The sequence below is a fragment of the Camellia sinensis genome, chromosome 13 (genome assembly GCF_055761805.1).
Source record: "Camellia sinensis isolate YWXY chromosome 13, ASM5576180v1, whole genome shotgun sequence".
In the NCBI taxonomy this organism is placed as follows: Eukaryota; Viridiplantae; Streptophyta; class Magnoliopsida; order Ericales; family Theaceae; genus Camellia; species Camellia sinensis.
In genome coordinates, this window is record NC_138973.1 from 81,910,557 (window position 1) to 81,925,088 (window position 14,532).

The 14,532-nt window shown below is 31.6% G+C and overlaps 1 long non-coding RNA gene across 1 annotated transcript; it reads left to right on the forward strand.

The window, feature by feature from the left end:
• Positions 1–1,943: 1,943 nt before the first annotated feature.
• LOC145805867 (uncharacterized) lies at positions 1,944–6,869 on the forward strand. The gene is made up of 2 exons (XR_014348038.1): positions 1,944–2,930; positions 6,589–6,869. It is a non-coding gene; the product is annotated as an uncharacterized LOC145805867 (long non-coding RNA).
• The last annotated feature ends 7,663 nt before the right edge of the window (positions 6,870–14,532 follow it).

The following is a 14,532-nucleotide window of genomic DNA, read 5'->3' on the forward strand; positions in this document are numbered from 1 at the left end:
TTTTGATTTGTTTTTGTTTTTCCGTTTAAGTACTAAAAAATGAAATTAAAAAGCAAAAAAAAAAAAATTACGCCCAAAATAATAATAAAAGAAATTAAGTTTAATAGCAAAATAAAAAAATAAAATAAATTAAAATAAAATAATACCAGCAGAAATTAAACTTATTGGGACGTTAGTGTTGTTGGAATGGTAATGTAAAAAAAAAATACCATGAGGGTTTAAAAAAATCAATGTATGCAAAGTTAATTTTACCTCAAGATGCAGAACCCAAAAAATTACACAGTTGAAAATAGCAAACTGTTAAGGAGAATAAATGTATGAAGGACTTGAGAGCATTCAACTGATATAAATGGTTCCATATCAATGTAGCAATACACATATATCATTTTAACAAAAATTCAAGTTTTGCAGTCATAACAAAACTTTCTAAGTAGAAATTGACATTCCAAGCTCGCCACGAATAAAATTGAAGTGATCCTCGTTTAGGGGTTTTGTGAAAATATCCGCCAATTGTTTGTCGGTGTTTACAAATTCAAGTACAATATCCCCTTTTTGAACATGACCTCTTAAAAAATGATGTCAAATTTCAATATGTATTGTTCGTGAGTGTTGAACCAGATTTTTGCTTAAATTGATGGCATTAGTATTATCAAATTTAATAGGGATATGATCATAATGCAAATCAAAATCCTTCAATTGTTGTTTCATCTAAAGTATTTGAGCATAGCAACTTCCAGAATCTATATATTCAGCTTCGGCCGTTGATAAAGCAACAGAATTTTGTTTTTTGCTAAACCAAGATACTAATGTTCTACCAAGAAAGTGACAAGTGCCACTGGTGTTTTTTCTATCAAGTTTGCATCCGGTAAAGTCGGCATCTAAGTAACTAATTAAATCAAATGCAATACCTCTAAGATAAAACAGTCCCAAATTAAGTAAAACATTTTCAATAGAAGGATTAGGAGAAATATCGATACTACCAATACCAATGATTTTTCCTTTCTTGATGTCTCCAAAAATAACAAGGCCTTCATCTTTAGATGACAGTGTAGTAAAGAAGGATTTATCTCCGGTCATGTGTCTGGAATATCCACTATCAAGGTACCTGTAGACACCCCATTTTTGACCGCCCCTAAGATTTGGGCACTTTCTTTTGACCACCCAATGATGAAAATTAGAATGTGCTATTTTATGAATTTCTCAGCAGAAAAATCAAATCGAAACTTTAATCACAAACCTCACCTATGTTGGCCAAATTATTTTATATCACTCACATCTTTTATATTATTTTATTAATTTATAGTATTTTATAACATGTTATTGGATTTTATGTGTTTGTACATATTTTTAGGTGTGCTTATGTAAGTTGGTGTAAATAATATATTTAGAAATAGAAAATAATACAAAAAAGAGAGGTCGGTGGTTTTTTGGGTGAGTATGGTCAGAATGATGATTTTTTGTGTTTGGATGGAAGATAAAGAATATAAAAGATAGAATCAATAATACTAGGTATCATGAAAAATCCTTCATGAAAATAATCATGAAAGTTTTGTGACCCTTAGATTACACTTAGAATAAAGCACCACACACTAATTAAGGTAATCCAAGGATCATAAATTTTTCATGATCATTTTCATGAAAAAAAATTCATGATCCCTAACTTTTCCTAGATAGAATAATCAGCATGATGATGAGTTTTTGGGTGGAAAAAAAACATGAATTATTTTATGGAGAGGAAGAGGGTCAGTAGGATAATGTTGTTTTGGAGTGGGCGGTGCAAATATGTTTTTAGCGACAGAGAATGGAAAGAAGATAGATGCTGGTAGAATATGTGATGATTATGTTCAATGGGGATATTATATTATAATAGTCATTGTATGGAAATGGAGATATTATATTGCGAGATGGTCAGCATGGGGTTCGGGTTATGATGCGGAGTGAGTGGAGGTTTTGTATAATATCTCTCTCTCTCTGGTTTTTGAGCATAATGGATCATCATCCGCGACAAAAAAAAAAAAAAAAGGAGCTGCACACACCATCCACACACATATACAAACACACACACACACACACACATGTAGGGAGCTCTCTCTTCTCTCTCTCGGGCTGGTTCTCCATACAACACGATTTCGGAGCTGCACACACACACACAACGCATATGAGAGAGGGGAGAAAAACAAATACACACAATGCATCATTCATGATCCTCTCTCTCTGTGCACCTGGGCTCTCTCTTCTCGGTGGTGCATGAAAACAAACAAGGCAGCATGTTTGGTTTTTCAGAGAGAAACACACGGCACACATGACATGCATTTACTCTCTCCCTCTCGGCAGACCTATGCACATGGGCACACACTCAACACACAACCCAGATACACTCACACACGGCACAAACAGACTCACACTACACACACCCACACCATTGACACATGCATGAGGCAATACACACCACCGTTGCCGTCACACACCACACCACCGCTGCCGTCACACCCCACACCACCGCTGCCACCACCATTCACACACTGATACACCGACCTGGTATCAACCTCTCTCTCTCTCTCTCTCTCTCTCGGGTGCTCCTATAAGTATCCACGTACTGAGAGCACAGCATACCCTTCTTCATTTGACTTTGGAGGCATACTTGGAGCTCTTGTTAATAATCCAGCATGGGGTAGTTATGTACAGACAGTGCTAGCAGATGGTTTTCTTAAGCTTCGATCAGGGACTGATGCAGGTGTTCTATATCTTCTCCATTCTCGTGGAACTGAGAGAGAGAGAGAGCAATAGAGTTGCCAGACGATTATTTTGTGGTCGGAGACATGATCACTGAAGAAGCTCTTCCAACTTACCAGATGCATGCCATAATTTGTACAAATTACTACTCCTCAAGTTGCTTCTGCTGTGAAAGATGATGAAATTGGAGAAGAAGTGTAAGAACAGAGAGCTTCCAAGGAGCTCATGGATATGATTAATTACTTCAAGTTGTAATTAATTAGTTTAGTTAATTAAAATTTTAGTTCATTAGAATGTTATAATTAAATTACTTAGTATAATTAATTAGTTAGTTTAAATAGAAATTTATAATTAATTAAAGTTGTAATTAATTAGTTAATTCATTAGAATTTTATAATTAATTAATTAGTGTAGTTAATTAGTTAGTTCATTAGAATTTTATAATTAATTAGTTAGTTTAATTAGGATTTTATAATTAATTAATTAGTGTAATTAATTAGTTAGTTCTAATTTGTAATAATTAGCTAGAATAATTAATTAGTTTAATTATTAATTAGTTAGTCATAATTATTTAATTAGACGATTTAATTAGAGTAATTATTTAATTAGTTATTCCATTAGATAAGTTATTTAATTTGATTAGCTATTTAATTAGTTAATTCATATTGTAATTGATTAGTTACCTAGTTTAAATTAGTTACTCTGTAATTAATTAATTAATGAAGTTAGCTAATTAGCGTTGCATTGTACGTATTTAATTAGCTTAAACAAGTTATTTAAATTAGTTCATTATCATAATTACTTAATTCACTAGCTTAGCATAATTAATTATTTACTTGTTGTAATAGTTAATTAGCTTAGATAACTAGCTTATTTATTCAAGTTTTATAATAATTAGTTAAGTAATTTAGTTAGCTAGCTAGTTCATTCAGACCCTCCTGCGTGAGGGCGCATTAGTTCATTCGGATCCTCATGCGCGAGAGCAAAAAAACTTGTAATAATGTATATGTCTTTCAACCTCACGTCTGTCTCCCTTTTGTTTACCAGCTTATGATGGTTAGATTAGAGACATCATATTTAATTTAGCATGTTTCATGTTTGCATCAATTTGTATTGCATGCACCGGGGTTCGGTTTATCATTCTCATTCACATTGTCGTATCAATACTTCTTTGAATACATGCTTAAACCGCATGCGATCAAATCATTTCGCATGTCGTATTAGTAACTGAGCCTAATAATTGCATATCACATGTGTTGTATAGTTAGGAATCATGCATATTTTCTAACTTTGTTTTGTAGCTTGTTCGCGGGACGTCGGTAAATATGTGAGTTGTTATGCTTTAGCATCCCACCTGTACATAATTTTCTGATTATGCTTAGTATCCTACCATGAGGCTAATTGCTTAACTGATAAGCTGTTTGAATGCCTGTGGATGAAGGCTTGTTGCTTGAATTGGAATGATTCAACGTATGTACGTTTTAAGCCCACTTTGTAGTAGCAAATTTACAAACTTTAAGCCCACTTTGTTAAGTGGCAAAATAAGCCCACCTGAGGTGGCAAATTCAAACCTTTTTCGAGAAACAAATATGAAATTGAATTGTTCCAATTTGAGTAAACTAGTCTATACTATGCATGCTTCACATAATAAATTTTAGGATTTATTAAATAATCAGAATAAGAACATATATTGTGCATAAAAATCACATCATAAGTAGTAGAGGTCAATCTTTGATTGGGTGAGTGGGGTGCTCATTATTGACATTTCTCTCTCATACCTAAGTTCCTGAACCAAGATACTTTGGTAACGACGGACTAATGGCCTTTGGCACGAGTTACGGGTTTCCTAAATTTCCCAAAATAAATATTTAGGTGGCGATTATGAAATTTGGCAAAACAATCTATTTTTGTGTGACAACCCTCACCTTTGATTAATGCTAAACTGTGACTGAGAATGATAAGTAATTGATTTGACTGAGATTCTGAATTGATTGCAAGATTATACTGTTTTAAATGCATTTCTATCTGTTAGTCATTAAATGATCTGTTCATGTTTTATCTTTGAATTGCGAATTGAAGGTCCTATCGGCGATTGAATCAGAAATCGATTGGTGTTTTATGTTAATTAGAAATTATGTGATTTTATGGTAGATTTAATTTGAAGTTGATTTGGAATGATTAAATTAGATTAAATAATGTTGAATCACATTAGTTGCTTTAATTACCCTTTTGCCATTAGTGGGCCACTACCTACAACATTGTTTTGGAGCCTTTTGATGCATCATTCTTGTTCATCTCTAGAGACAAAATCGAGAGAAAGAGTGAGCGAGGAGAAAACTTAGCTTCAATTGAGAATTGGCTTGGAGACTTAGGAGATGTGAAGGTTGATTGCATAATTGAGCTTCTATACCTAAAATTGAAGACCTAAGGTAGGATATTTACCTTTTTGTTTTTGAATTCAAGTCATTTCTTGCATGATTCATGGAGGAATAGGAGCTTAAGGTCATGAATTAAATTAAAGTGTTGAATTAAGAGTGATTCCATGCATGCATGTTCATATTATGACATTTCGAAGTTGTTTTTCATGAAATCTTACATGCAAGTTCATGTTTTGATTGTAGTCCATGAATTCATCATGTTTTTCCATCAAATTGCCAATTTAATCATGATTTGAGGTGTTGGCATTTAAAGGAGATCATGCATGTTGTGTTTTTGTTTTGTTCTTGAAATTTGGGTTGAAATTGTGTTCAATTGGCTTACCTTTGGGCTTGATTTTACAAATCGATCTTTAAAGACATGTTATATTGTTGGTCTTCAAGTGTTTTCCAGAAAATTGGCCCAAGAGGTTGAGTTTTGAGGTGTTAAATTCTTGGTTTGAGCTTTGGAGGCGAATCTGGAAAACCCAGATTTTGCCTTCTACGCTCGAGCAACATCCCTTGTTCAGAGCTCCGCTTGAGTGACGGAATGTTGGCTCGAGCGTAAATTGCAAGCTCTATGATTTTTGGTGCAGGCAGATGCACGCTCGAGCGACGAGACCTACACTCGAGCGAAGGATGTGTCTCACCCTCAAGCGAGCGTCGAGCGGAGATTTTCAACATCCAGCACTTTTTGCATTTTTACAGACCGCTCGAGCGAGGAAGTCCACGCTCGAGCGACCCCACTATTTTGGCATGCTCGCTCGGGCGTAGAAAGCCACGCTAGAATGAGACCCCTGTTTTTTGAAAATTTTGAAAAATGTTTTAAAGTGTATCTTTGCATTCTCATTCCATCCTAGGCATTCCTAGGCCATGTTTAAGGCATCTTAATGAGGATATTGATGTAAAACCACACCGAGTCAAGATAGGGACTAAGTTCTTGATTCCAAAGTATGTAACTTAGTGTGTGTGTTCGTTCTGTAACTGTGTAGGGTTGGTATCCGAGGACGCTCATTAGTTGTTTATAGCCCAGTGCTCTGTGAGTAACAATGTTGTAAAGATATGTTTAATTATGAATATTTTCTGAAGAATCAACTGTTTTGCTTACTGCAACGTTATTGTTTAATAAATGAATGTTTGTCCTATTTGTAAACTGTATTCGTGGCATCCATAAAAATTTATTGTTACTGTACTGTTACTGCTACTATCACAAAGATCTCTGTCGGTTCCCATGTTTGGAACCACTACTGTTTACTATTATGATGGCCATCAACTGATTGTCCGATCTGTTAAGACCTACTGTACTGTTTGTTATTGGATGTACCACATATAACTAATATGATTGATTTATTACTGAAAGGACATTCATTCTTAACCTCTTTACGCATTTGTTATTCACTGGATTTTACCTCACTGTTTATATATATATATATATATGTAGGTTTCCAAGCACCGGACCGGAGCTAGAAGCATCGGGTTAGCTCCCTTTTTGTCAAGCCAACCATCGTGCCTCACCTCGAGGTTCCAAGTGCTGCCAAGCCAAGGCTGTGTTGGGGTGTTTTGGATCTACCCCCTTTTTGTATCTGTTTTGTATTGACTGTATAAGACTTGCACTGTACTGTTATGGTAGGGATTTGGTCCCTAACCTAAATGTCTGTATATGATGTATGTATATACTGTTTTGGTTTTGAATGTGAATATGTTCAGAAAAGTCTTTTTACATACAGACTGTCGCAGCTCATTGGACATCTTTTATTTACTGTTTTGGCTTCCGCCAGCCCCTTACTTTGTATTACTGTCATCACTGTTAAGCAGGCCTTTGGTAATCACGGATTACTGGCCGGTTACAGTGCTAAACCCATAGGGGCGGGTTTGGGTCGTGACATTTTGGCATTTGATTCAAACAAATTTTCCAAAAACAATTGCTGGATTTGGATTCTTTGTGTTTCCACTGTTTCACATTGCACTTATGAAATCAGATTTAGAACAAACACAAGTGGAGTCCAAACTGTAAGGGCTATTTCATCTTGCTGAAAGAGGGCGCGAAAAGCTGAGCTACAGTACCACTTGTCTTCTTTAGCTTTGGACTTAAGGCGAACATACAAGATGACAATCAAGTGTTGGTTTTTGGTACCCATAGTTTCTTGGGTCCTTCTTGGTTAGTTTTGTTAGATCCCTTAATAATTCAAACCTTTTTAATTCCCATATTCATATTCTTTTTGAATGGATAATAAGATATATAATGACCTTTCTTTCTACAATAATGGCAAGTAATATGAGGGTATGTCATGAGAGGTGCTTTTTCAAAAATTATATTGAGATTCTTTTATTTCTTAATAGGGTCATATCCAATGCCCGCTTTATCGAAAACACATTTTTGATTTTCAAGAAACATGTTGCGATTATTTTTATCTTTTACAAAATTTTCAAATGTTTTTGTTAAATCATCAACATTGTTTTTTAAAGCAGTTTTCTCATTAGAGATGGTGTCAAAATCATTTTTCAAAACAATTTTTTCTTTCTTTAATTCTTCTACATTACTAGACAAAGATGCAACAGATTTTTTTAACATATTATTTTTGGCACAAACTTTTCTAAATTCATCTTTTAGTTCACGGAATGCACTTTCAAGTTCTTCATAAAGAGTAGCTACCTCATCTTGAGTAGAGTCTTCATCTTCAAGAGCCATGAGACACAAGTTGGCTACTTCATTTTCAATTTCATCATTTGAGTTTTCATCTTCACTTTCTCCCCAAGCTGCTACCATGGCCTTCTTATTTCTTTTGTAGTCTTTTTCATGATTTTTCAATTTTGGACAATCCATCTTCATATGTCCAGGATTTTTACACTCGTAGCAAATAATAGGTTCTTTCTTGTTATCTTTGTTGTACTCCTTTTTGAAAGGTCTTTTTTCTCCATAATTGTTTTTCTTGAAGTGCTTTTTGAGATTTCTACTAAACATGGCATAGCTTTCATCATCATTGGAGTTTTCATGTTCTTCTTCATTTGATGATGCTATGAATGCAATTTCGCTTTTCTTTTTGTCTTCAACATTCTCATTGTTACCCAAAAGACAAGCTAAGAGGGGGGCGAATTAGGTTTTTACAATTAAAATTAATAATACCGTAATAAAAATTATGACTAACACAATAGATAAATATAATTAATGAAATAAAAATAATTAAAACAAGTGTCTTAACAACTATGTCAGTTAATGATTTTAGGACAGTAAAAATGTGAAATATAGTTATGGCAATTTAAAATATAAAGAGATAAGGGAGAGAGAGAGGCAAACAAATTTATAGTGGTTCGGCTTCAACTCGGTCTACGTCCACTCTTCAAGCTTTACTTGAGGTTTTCCACTATCTTCTAGTTTCACAGGGGTGCTAGCAATCTCTTTATAAATGGAGTAATCCTCAACGGATTTTACACAGACTTCACAAGCCCAAACCCTTGCAAATCTAAGGTGATTCACAATCACTCTCAAGATTTCAAGAATACAGTGTTTGCAACATTTTTACAAGATGAAATGATATTTTTTCTTTCAAAAAAAGTTTACAATAAATATCTCTCAAAGATAGATATATAAAATGAAGCTTTGATTTTTCTGTAAATCTCACACAGGAAAGATGGGCTTAAAGCTATAAGGCTCAATGTATAATTTCTGAGAATAGATGTGAGCGATTATAGATCAAAGAATATTTTCAGATTTTTTGTAACTTGTTTACATTAGAGGCTTTGGTATATATAATGAAACTTATAACCGTTTATAACCGTTGTATTCATTTGAATTTATAGTCGTTTATAACCGTTGTAGTCATTTGAATTTATAGCCGTTGTACTTCCATCATTACCAATTTGAATATCTTCCACTCCATCATTACAAATTTGAATATCTTTCACTTGAACCTTTTGAATCTTTTGGCCTTTTGAACCTTTATAGCTGTTGTACTTCTATCATTACTAATTTGAATATATTCCACTTGAACCTTTGGCATGCTGCTGTGCTAGGCTATTTGAACCTTTGTTTTTGGCTGTTTGAACTCCTGATTTAATCAAATATTAAATAAATTCTAACAACATTTAGGATAAAGGTTTAGGTGAGAAATAATGGAACAAAATAAATTTTGATTCTATTTTTCTCTTTCAAATAAATCATCAAAATAAATTTTGATTAAAATATAATTAAATAAATCATTAAAATAAATTTTGAATTCTATTTTTTTCTTTCAAATAAATTAAAACATAATTAAATAAATCATCAAAATAAATAAGTCTAACACGCATGTCCTTTCATGGTGATCTCATGAGTCATAAGGGAACCCATAAGCTCATCCAATCTAAGTGTGGAGAGATCTTTGACTTCTATAATGGCGGTGACCTTTGCTTTCTAATTCTTTGGTAGACACCTAAGAATTTTTCTTACCAACTCACTGTTAGTATAAATTTTGCCAAGAAATTTCAAAGAGTTTACAATTTCAGTAAATCTAGTAAACATACTTGAAATAGATTCATCAGAGTTCATTTTAAACAGTTCTTAACTATGAACAAGCATATCAATATGAGATTCCTTCATTTGGTTTGTACCTTCATACGTTACCTCAAGTTTGTCCCAAATTTCTTTTGCCGAATCACAACTTGAAATTCTATTATACTCCTTAGAGTCTAATCCACAAATAAGAATGAGTTTGACTTTAGCATTGGCTTGCAATAATTTATGATCTCTCTCATCACATTCATCTTCAGTTTTAGGTACATTAATGTTGTCTACTAATTTGGTAGAAATTTTTGGACCTTTGGTGACAATAATCCACATTGCATAATCAGTGGCTTGTAGGTATAGGGTCATCTTATCTTTCCAATAATTATAGTTGTTTCCGTCAAGCAATGGTGGCCTATTTGTGGCTTGTCCTTCAGCTAAGGTTGCCATGGATCGAAACTCCTATATGGTTAAATCTAAACAAGAGTCTAGGCTCTGATACCAATTGTTACCCAAAAGACAACCTAAGAGGAGGGGTGAATTAGGTTTTTATAATTAAAATTAATAATACCCTAATAAAAATTATGACTAGCACAATAGATAAATATAATTAATGAAATAAAAATAATTAAAACAAGTGTCTTAACAACTATGTCAGTTAATGATTTTAGCACAGTAAAAATGTGAAATATAGTTATGGCAATTTAAAATAAAATAAAGAGATAAGGGAGAGAGAGACAAACAAATTTATAGTGCTTCGGATTCAACTCGGCCTACGTCCACTCCTCAAGCTTCACTTGAGATTTTCCATTATCTTCTAGTTTCACGGGGATGCTAGCAACCTCTTTACAAATGGAGCAATCCTCCACAGATTTTACACAGACTTCACAAGCCCAAACCCTTGCAAATCTTAGGTGATTCACAATCATTCTCAAGATTTCAAGAACACAGTGTTTGCAATACTTTTACAAGATGAAATGGTATTTTTGCTTTCAAAGAAAGCTTACAATAAATACCTCTCAAAGATAGATATATAAAATGAAGCTTTTATTTTTCTGTAAATCTCACACAGGAAAGATGAGCTTAATGTTATAAGGCTCAGTGTATAATTTCTGAGAATAAATGTGAGTGATTATAGATTAAAGAATATTTTCAGGTTTTTTTTTTGTAACTTGTTTATATTAGAGGCTTTGATATATATATTGAAAATTATAGCCGTTTATAACCGTTGTATTCATTTGAATTTATAACCGTTTATAGCCGTTGTACTTCCATCATTACTAATTTAAATATCTTCCACTTAAATCTTTTGAACTTTTTGGCCTTTTGAACCTTTGTAGCCGTTTATAGCCGTTGTACTTTCATCATTACTAATTTGAATATCTTTCATTTGAACCTTTTGAACTTTTTGGCCTGCTGCTGTGCTGGACTGTTTGAACCTTTGTTTTGGGCTGTTTGAACTCCTGATTTAATCAAATATTAAATACATTCTAACAACATTTAGGATAAAGGTTTAGGTGAGAAATAATGAGACAAAATAAATTTTGATTCTATTTTTCTTTTTCAAATAAATCAAAACATAAAATTATCAAAATAAATGTTGATTATATTTTTCTCTTTCAAATAAATTATCAAAATAAATAAGTCTAACAATATAGAAGATAAAATTATTGGGCATTTAATCAATATAGTAATATAATCTTCATCTTAACTCTTTAAAAACATATTATATATGGCAGTTAAGCTAAATATTTAACTTTTTAAAATACAAAAAATAAAAATAAAAATAAAAAGTCATTATTTGAGTTATTCATCAGTTTGATAATAGTTTAAAAGATCTTTTAAAAAATAAATTTAATTTTAAAATTTGTATCTACTTATATTCAATTTATCCCGCAAAAATATCTTGATTAAGATATTATTTAAAAAAAAAAATAGTTGGTCTAATATACATGTGATAATTATCATGTAAGATATCTTCCATTAAAAAAATCTAAATTATTGTAATTAAATTTAGCCCACAAAGTTTTTTATTTTATTTTATCTAATAGACTCTAGGGGATTAAAATTAATATTTTAAATTTCTCAAAAAATTTAATTTTTAAAATTGGAAAATATACATGTTATAATACAATTGGTCTATTTAATGCTATCTAATTTAAAATTTAAAAAACTTTTAAATAAAAAGTTCAAAATAAAATCTTTGCCATATTTAAGATAAATCATATTTGAATTGAATTTATTTTTTAAAAAATGTTTAAAATGAAATTTTAATTATGTATATTCAAAAAAAAATTAAAAAATTAAAAATATTATGTTGACTGATGTAACACTAACTACATATACTATACTACATACACTATATGAAGCCCATCAGGATGTAGTAGTGTCATGTAAAACATTACGTCATAAAATACCCAGATGTGAAAAAATTATTCAATATGCCATGTGATAATGCCCCAATGGCAATAAATAATTGTTAATGTGCTATTAAAGTTTAGTTATTTTTGTTAGATTTATTTATTTTGATAATTTATTTAATTATATTTTAATTTATTTAGAAGAGAAAAATAGAATCAAAATTTATTTTGATGATTTATTTAATTATGTTTTAATTTATTTGAAAGAGAAAAATAGAATCAAAATTTATTATTCCATTATTTCTCACCTAAACCTTTATCCTAAATGTTGTTAGAATGTATTTAATATTTGATTAAATCAGGAGTTCAAACAATCCAAAACAAAGGTTCAAACAGTCCAGCACAGCAGCAGTTCAAAAGGTTCAAGTAGAAGATATTCAAATTAGTAATGATGGAGTGGAAAATATTCAAATGAATACCACGGTTATAAATTCAAATGAATATAACGGCTATAAATGTCTATAAGTTTCATTTTATATACCAAAGCCTCTAATGTAAATTAGTAACAAAAAAATCAGTAAATATTCTTTTATCTATAATTACTCACATCTATTCTCTGAAAAATTCTCTGAGAAGTGTTCTTCAATTTTTGTTTACATCATCTTTTAGAAATTATACACTGAGACGTATAGCTTTAAGCCCATCTTTCCTGTGTGAGGTTTACAGAAAAACAAAGTTTTATTTTTATATCTATCTTTGAGAGATAATTCTTGTAGCTTTCTGTGAAAGCAAAAACACATTATTTTCAACCTTGTAAGAGTGTAGTACATTCAGTGTTCTTGACTTAGAATGTCTGTGTAAAATCTGTGGAGGATTGTTTCATCTGTGAAAAGGTTGCTAGCACCCTGCAAAACTAAAGTATAGTAGAAATCTCAAGTGAAGCTTGAGGAGTGGACGTAGGCCAAGTTGAAGTCGAACCACTATAAATTTGTTTATCTCTCTTTCCCTTATCTCTTTATTTTATTTAAATTGTCATAGTTATATTTCACATTTTCACTATGCTAAAATCATTAATTGAGATAGTTGTTAGAACACTTGTTTTAATTATTTTTATTTCATTAACTATATTTATCTATTGTGCTAGTAATAATTTTTATTAGGGTATTATTATTTTTATTTGTAAAAACGTAATTCACCCCCTCTTAGGTTGTCTTTTGAGTAACAATCTCAACATCAGATTTTGTCAATTATAAAAGAATAAAAATTGAAATCTCTAATTTTGAAACTCTGAAGAGAACTCTAGTGATGTGATAAGGAGTGGGGCCTACATGTGATGAGATGTGTGTCTATGTTTTTGTTTTTTTTTTCTCTTGCCATAACATGTGATTAGATTTTTTTTTTCTCTTTAGAGTTCCAAAATTAGAGCTCTTTATTATTTTTGATTATAAAATTATATTAGTTTCATACTTTGTACAATTTTTTTATAATTACGAAATCTAAATATATAATTTTAAAATTTAAAAGTAAGAAAATATCCCGTGTCTGTTTAATTAAAATTTATTTTTACATCAATATATAAATTCCATTGATTCAATACTCTAAAATGGTAGCACTAATGCCAGCTCTAATGAGCTGGCAGTGCAAGAAAAAAGAAAACAAAAAAACAAAAACCAAACTATCACATCAGTGATGGAGTCTACATTATGCCTTAGTAGTGTTGAATTAGTGGTCTGAAGAATTTTTCATAAATATAACCTCAAACTTATCAAAAGACTTGTGCAAATTATGGCACTCCATTTGCTTGTGTCAATGTGCAATCTGCTGCATTGGACTGTCTTAAATAAGTGTACTTTTTGTCTTTTTAGACTAAAAAGTTGAGAAAAAAATATGAATGTTTGGGTTAATTTTTTGACTTTTTATGAAAAAATATGTATTAAAAAATTGTATAAATAAGTATATAGGGGAATAAAGTGATGGAATAGGACGTACGGTTGGAAGCCTAAAGGGCAGCGCGGCGGAAGGCAGTGTAGGAGATTGATTCTCTACTTTTCGGACATAAATTAGTCGGTTCTATTTGGTCCATGGAGGCCCACCACGGGTCCCGTTTTACTAATCGGAACCGTGAATGTGTAAAACTTGTCGAGTACTATATGCTTGTAAAAAATCACGTTGATTGGATATTGATAACTATCTGATCGTGTTAGTGTTTTTTGTTAACTGTTAACTATAACGCCATCAATTTATATACAAAACTGATTTGATCATGTATTTACCGATATCTGATAGATGTGATTTTTTACAGGAATATAATACTAGACGAGTTCTACTTATTGACGGTTCAGATTATTAAAATGGAACCCATGGTGGGCCCCCACGGGCCCAACTCTACCATCCAATTTAGTGAATATTTTACTATAATTTTTTTTCCTTCGGTCACTAACTTCACCATCTCGTCAGTACCAATCCATGAGTTTATTTTCTGATTTGTATTAATATGTGTATATTATTTTTTAATATTTTTTTAGGTAAATTAACTTTTTGGATA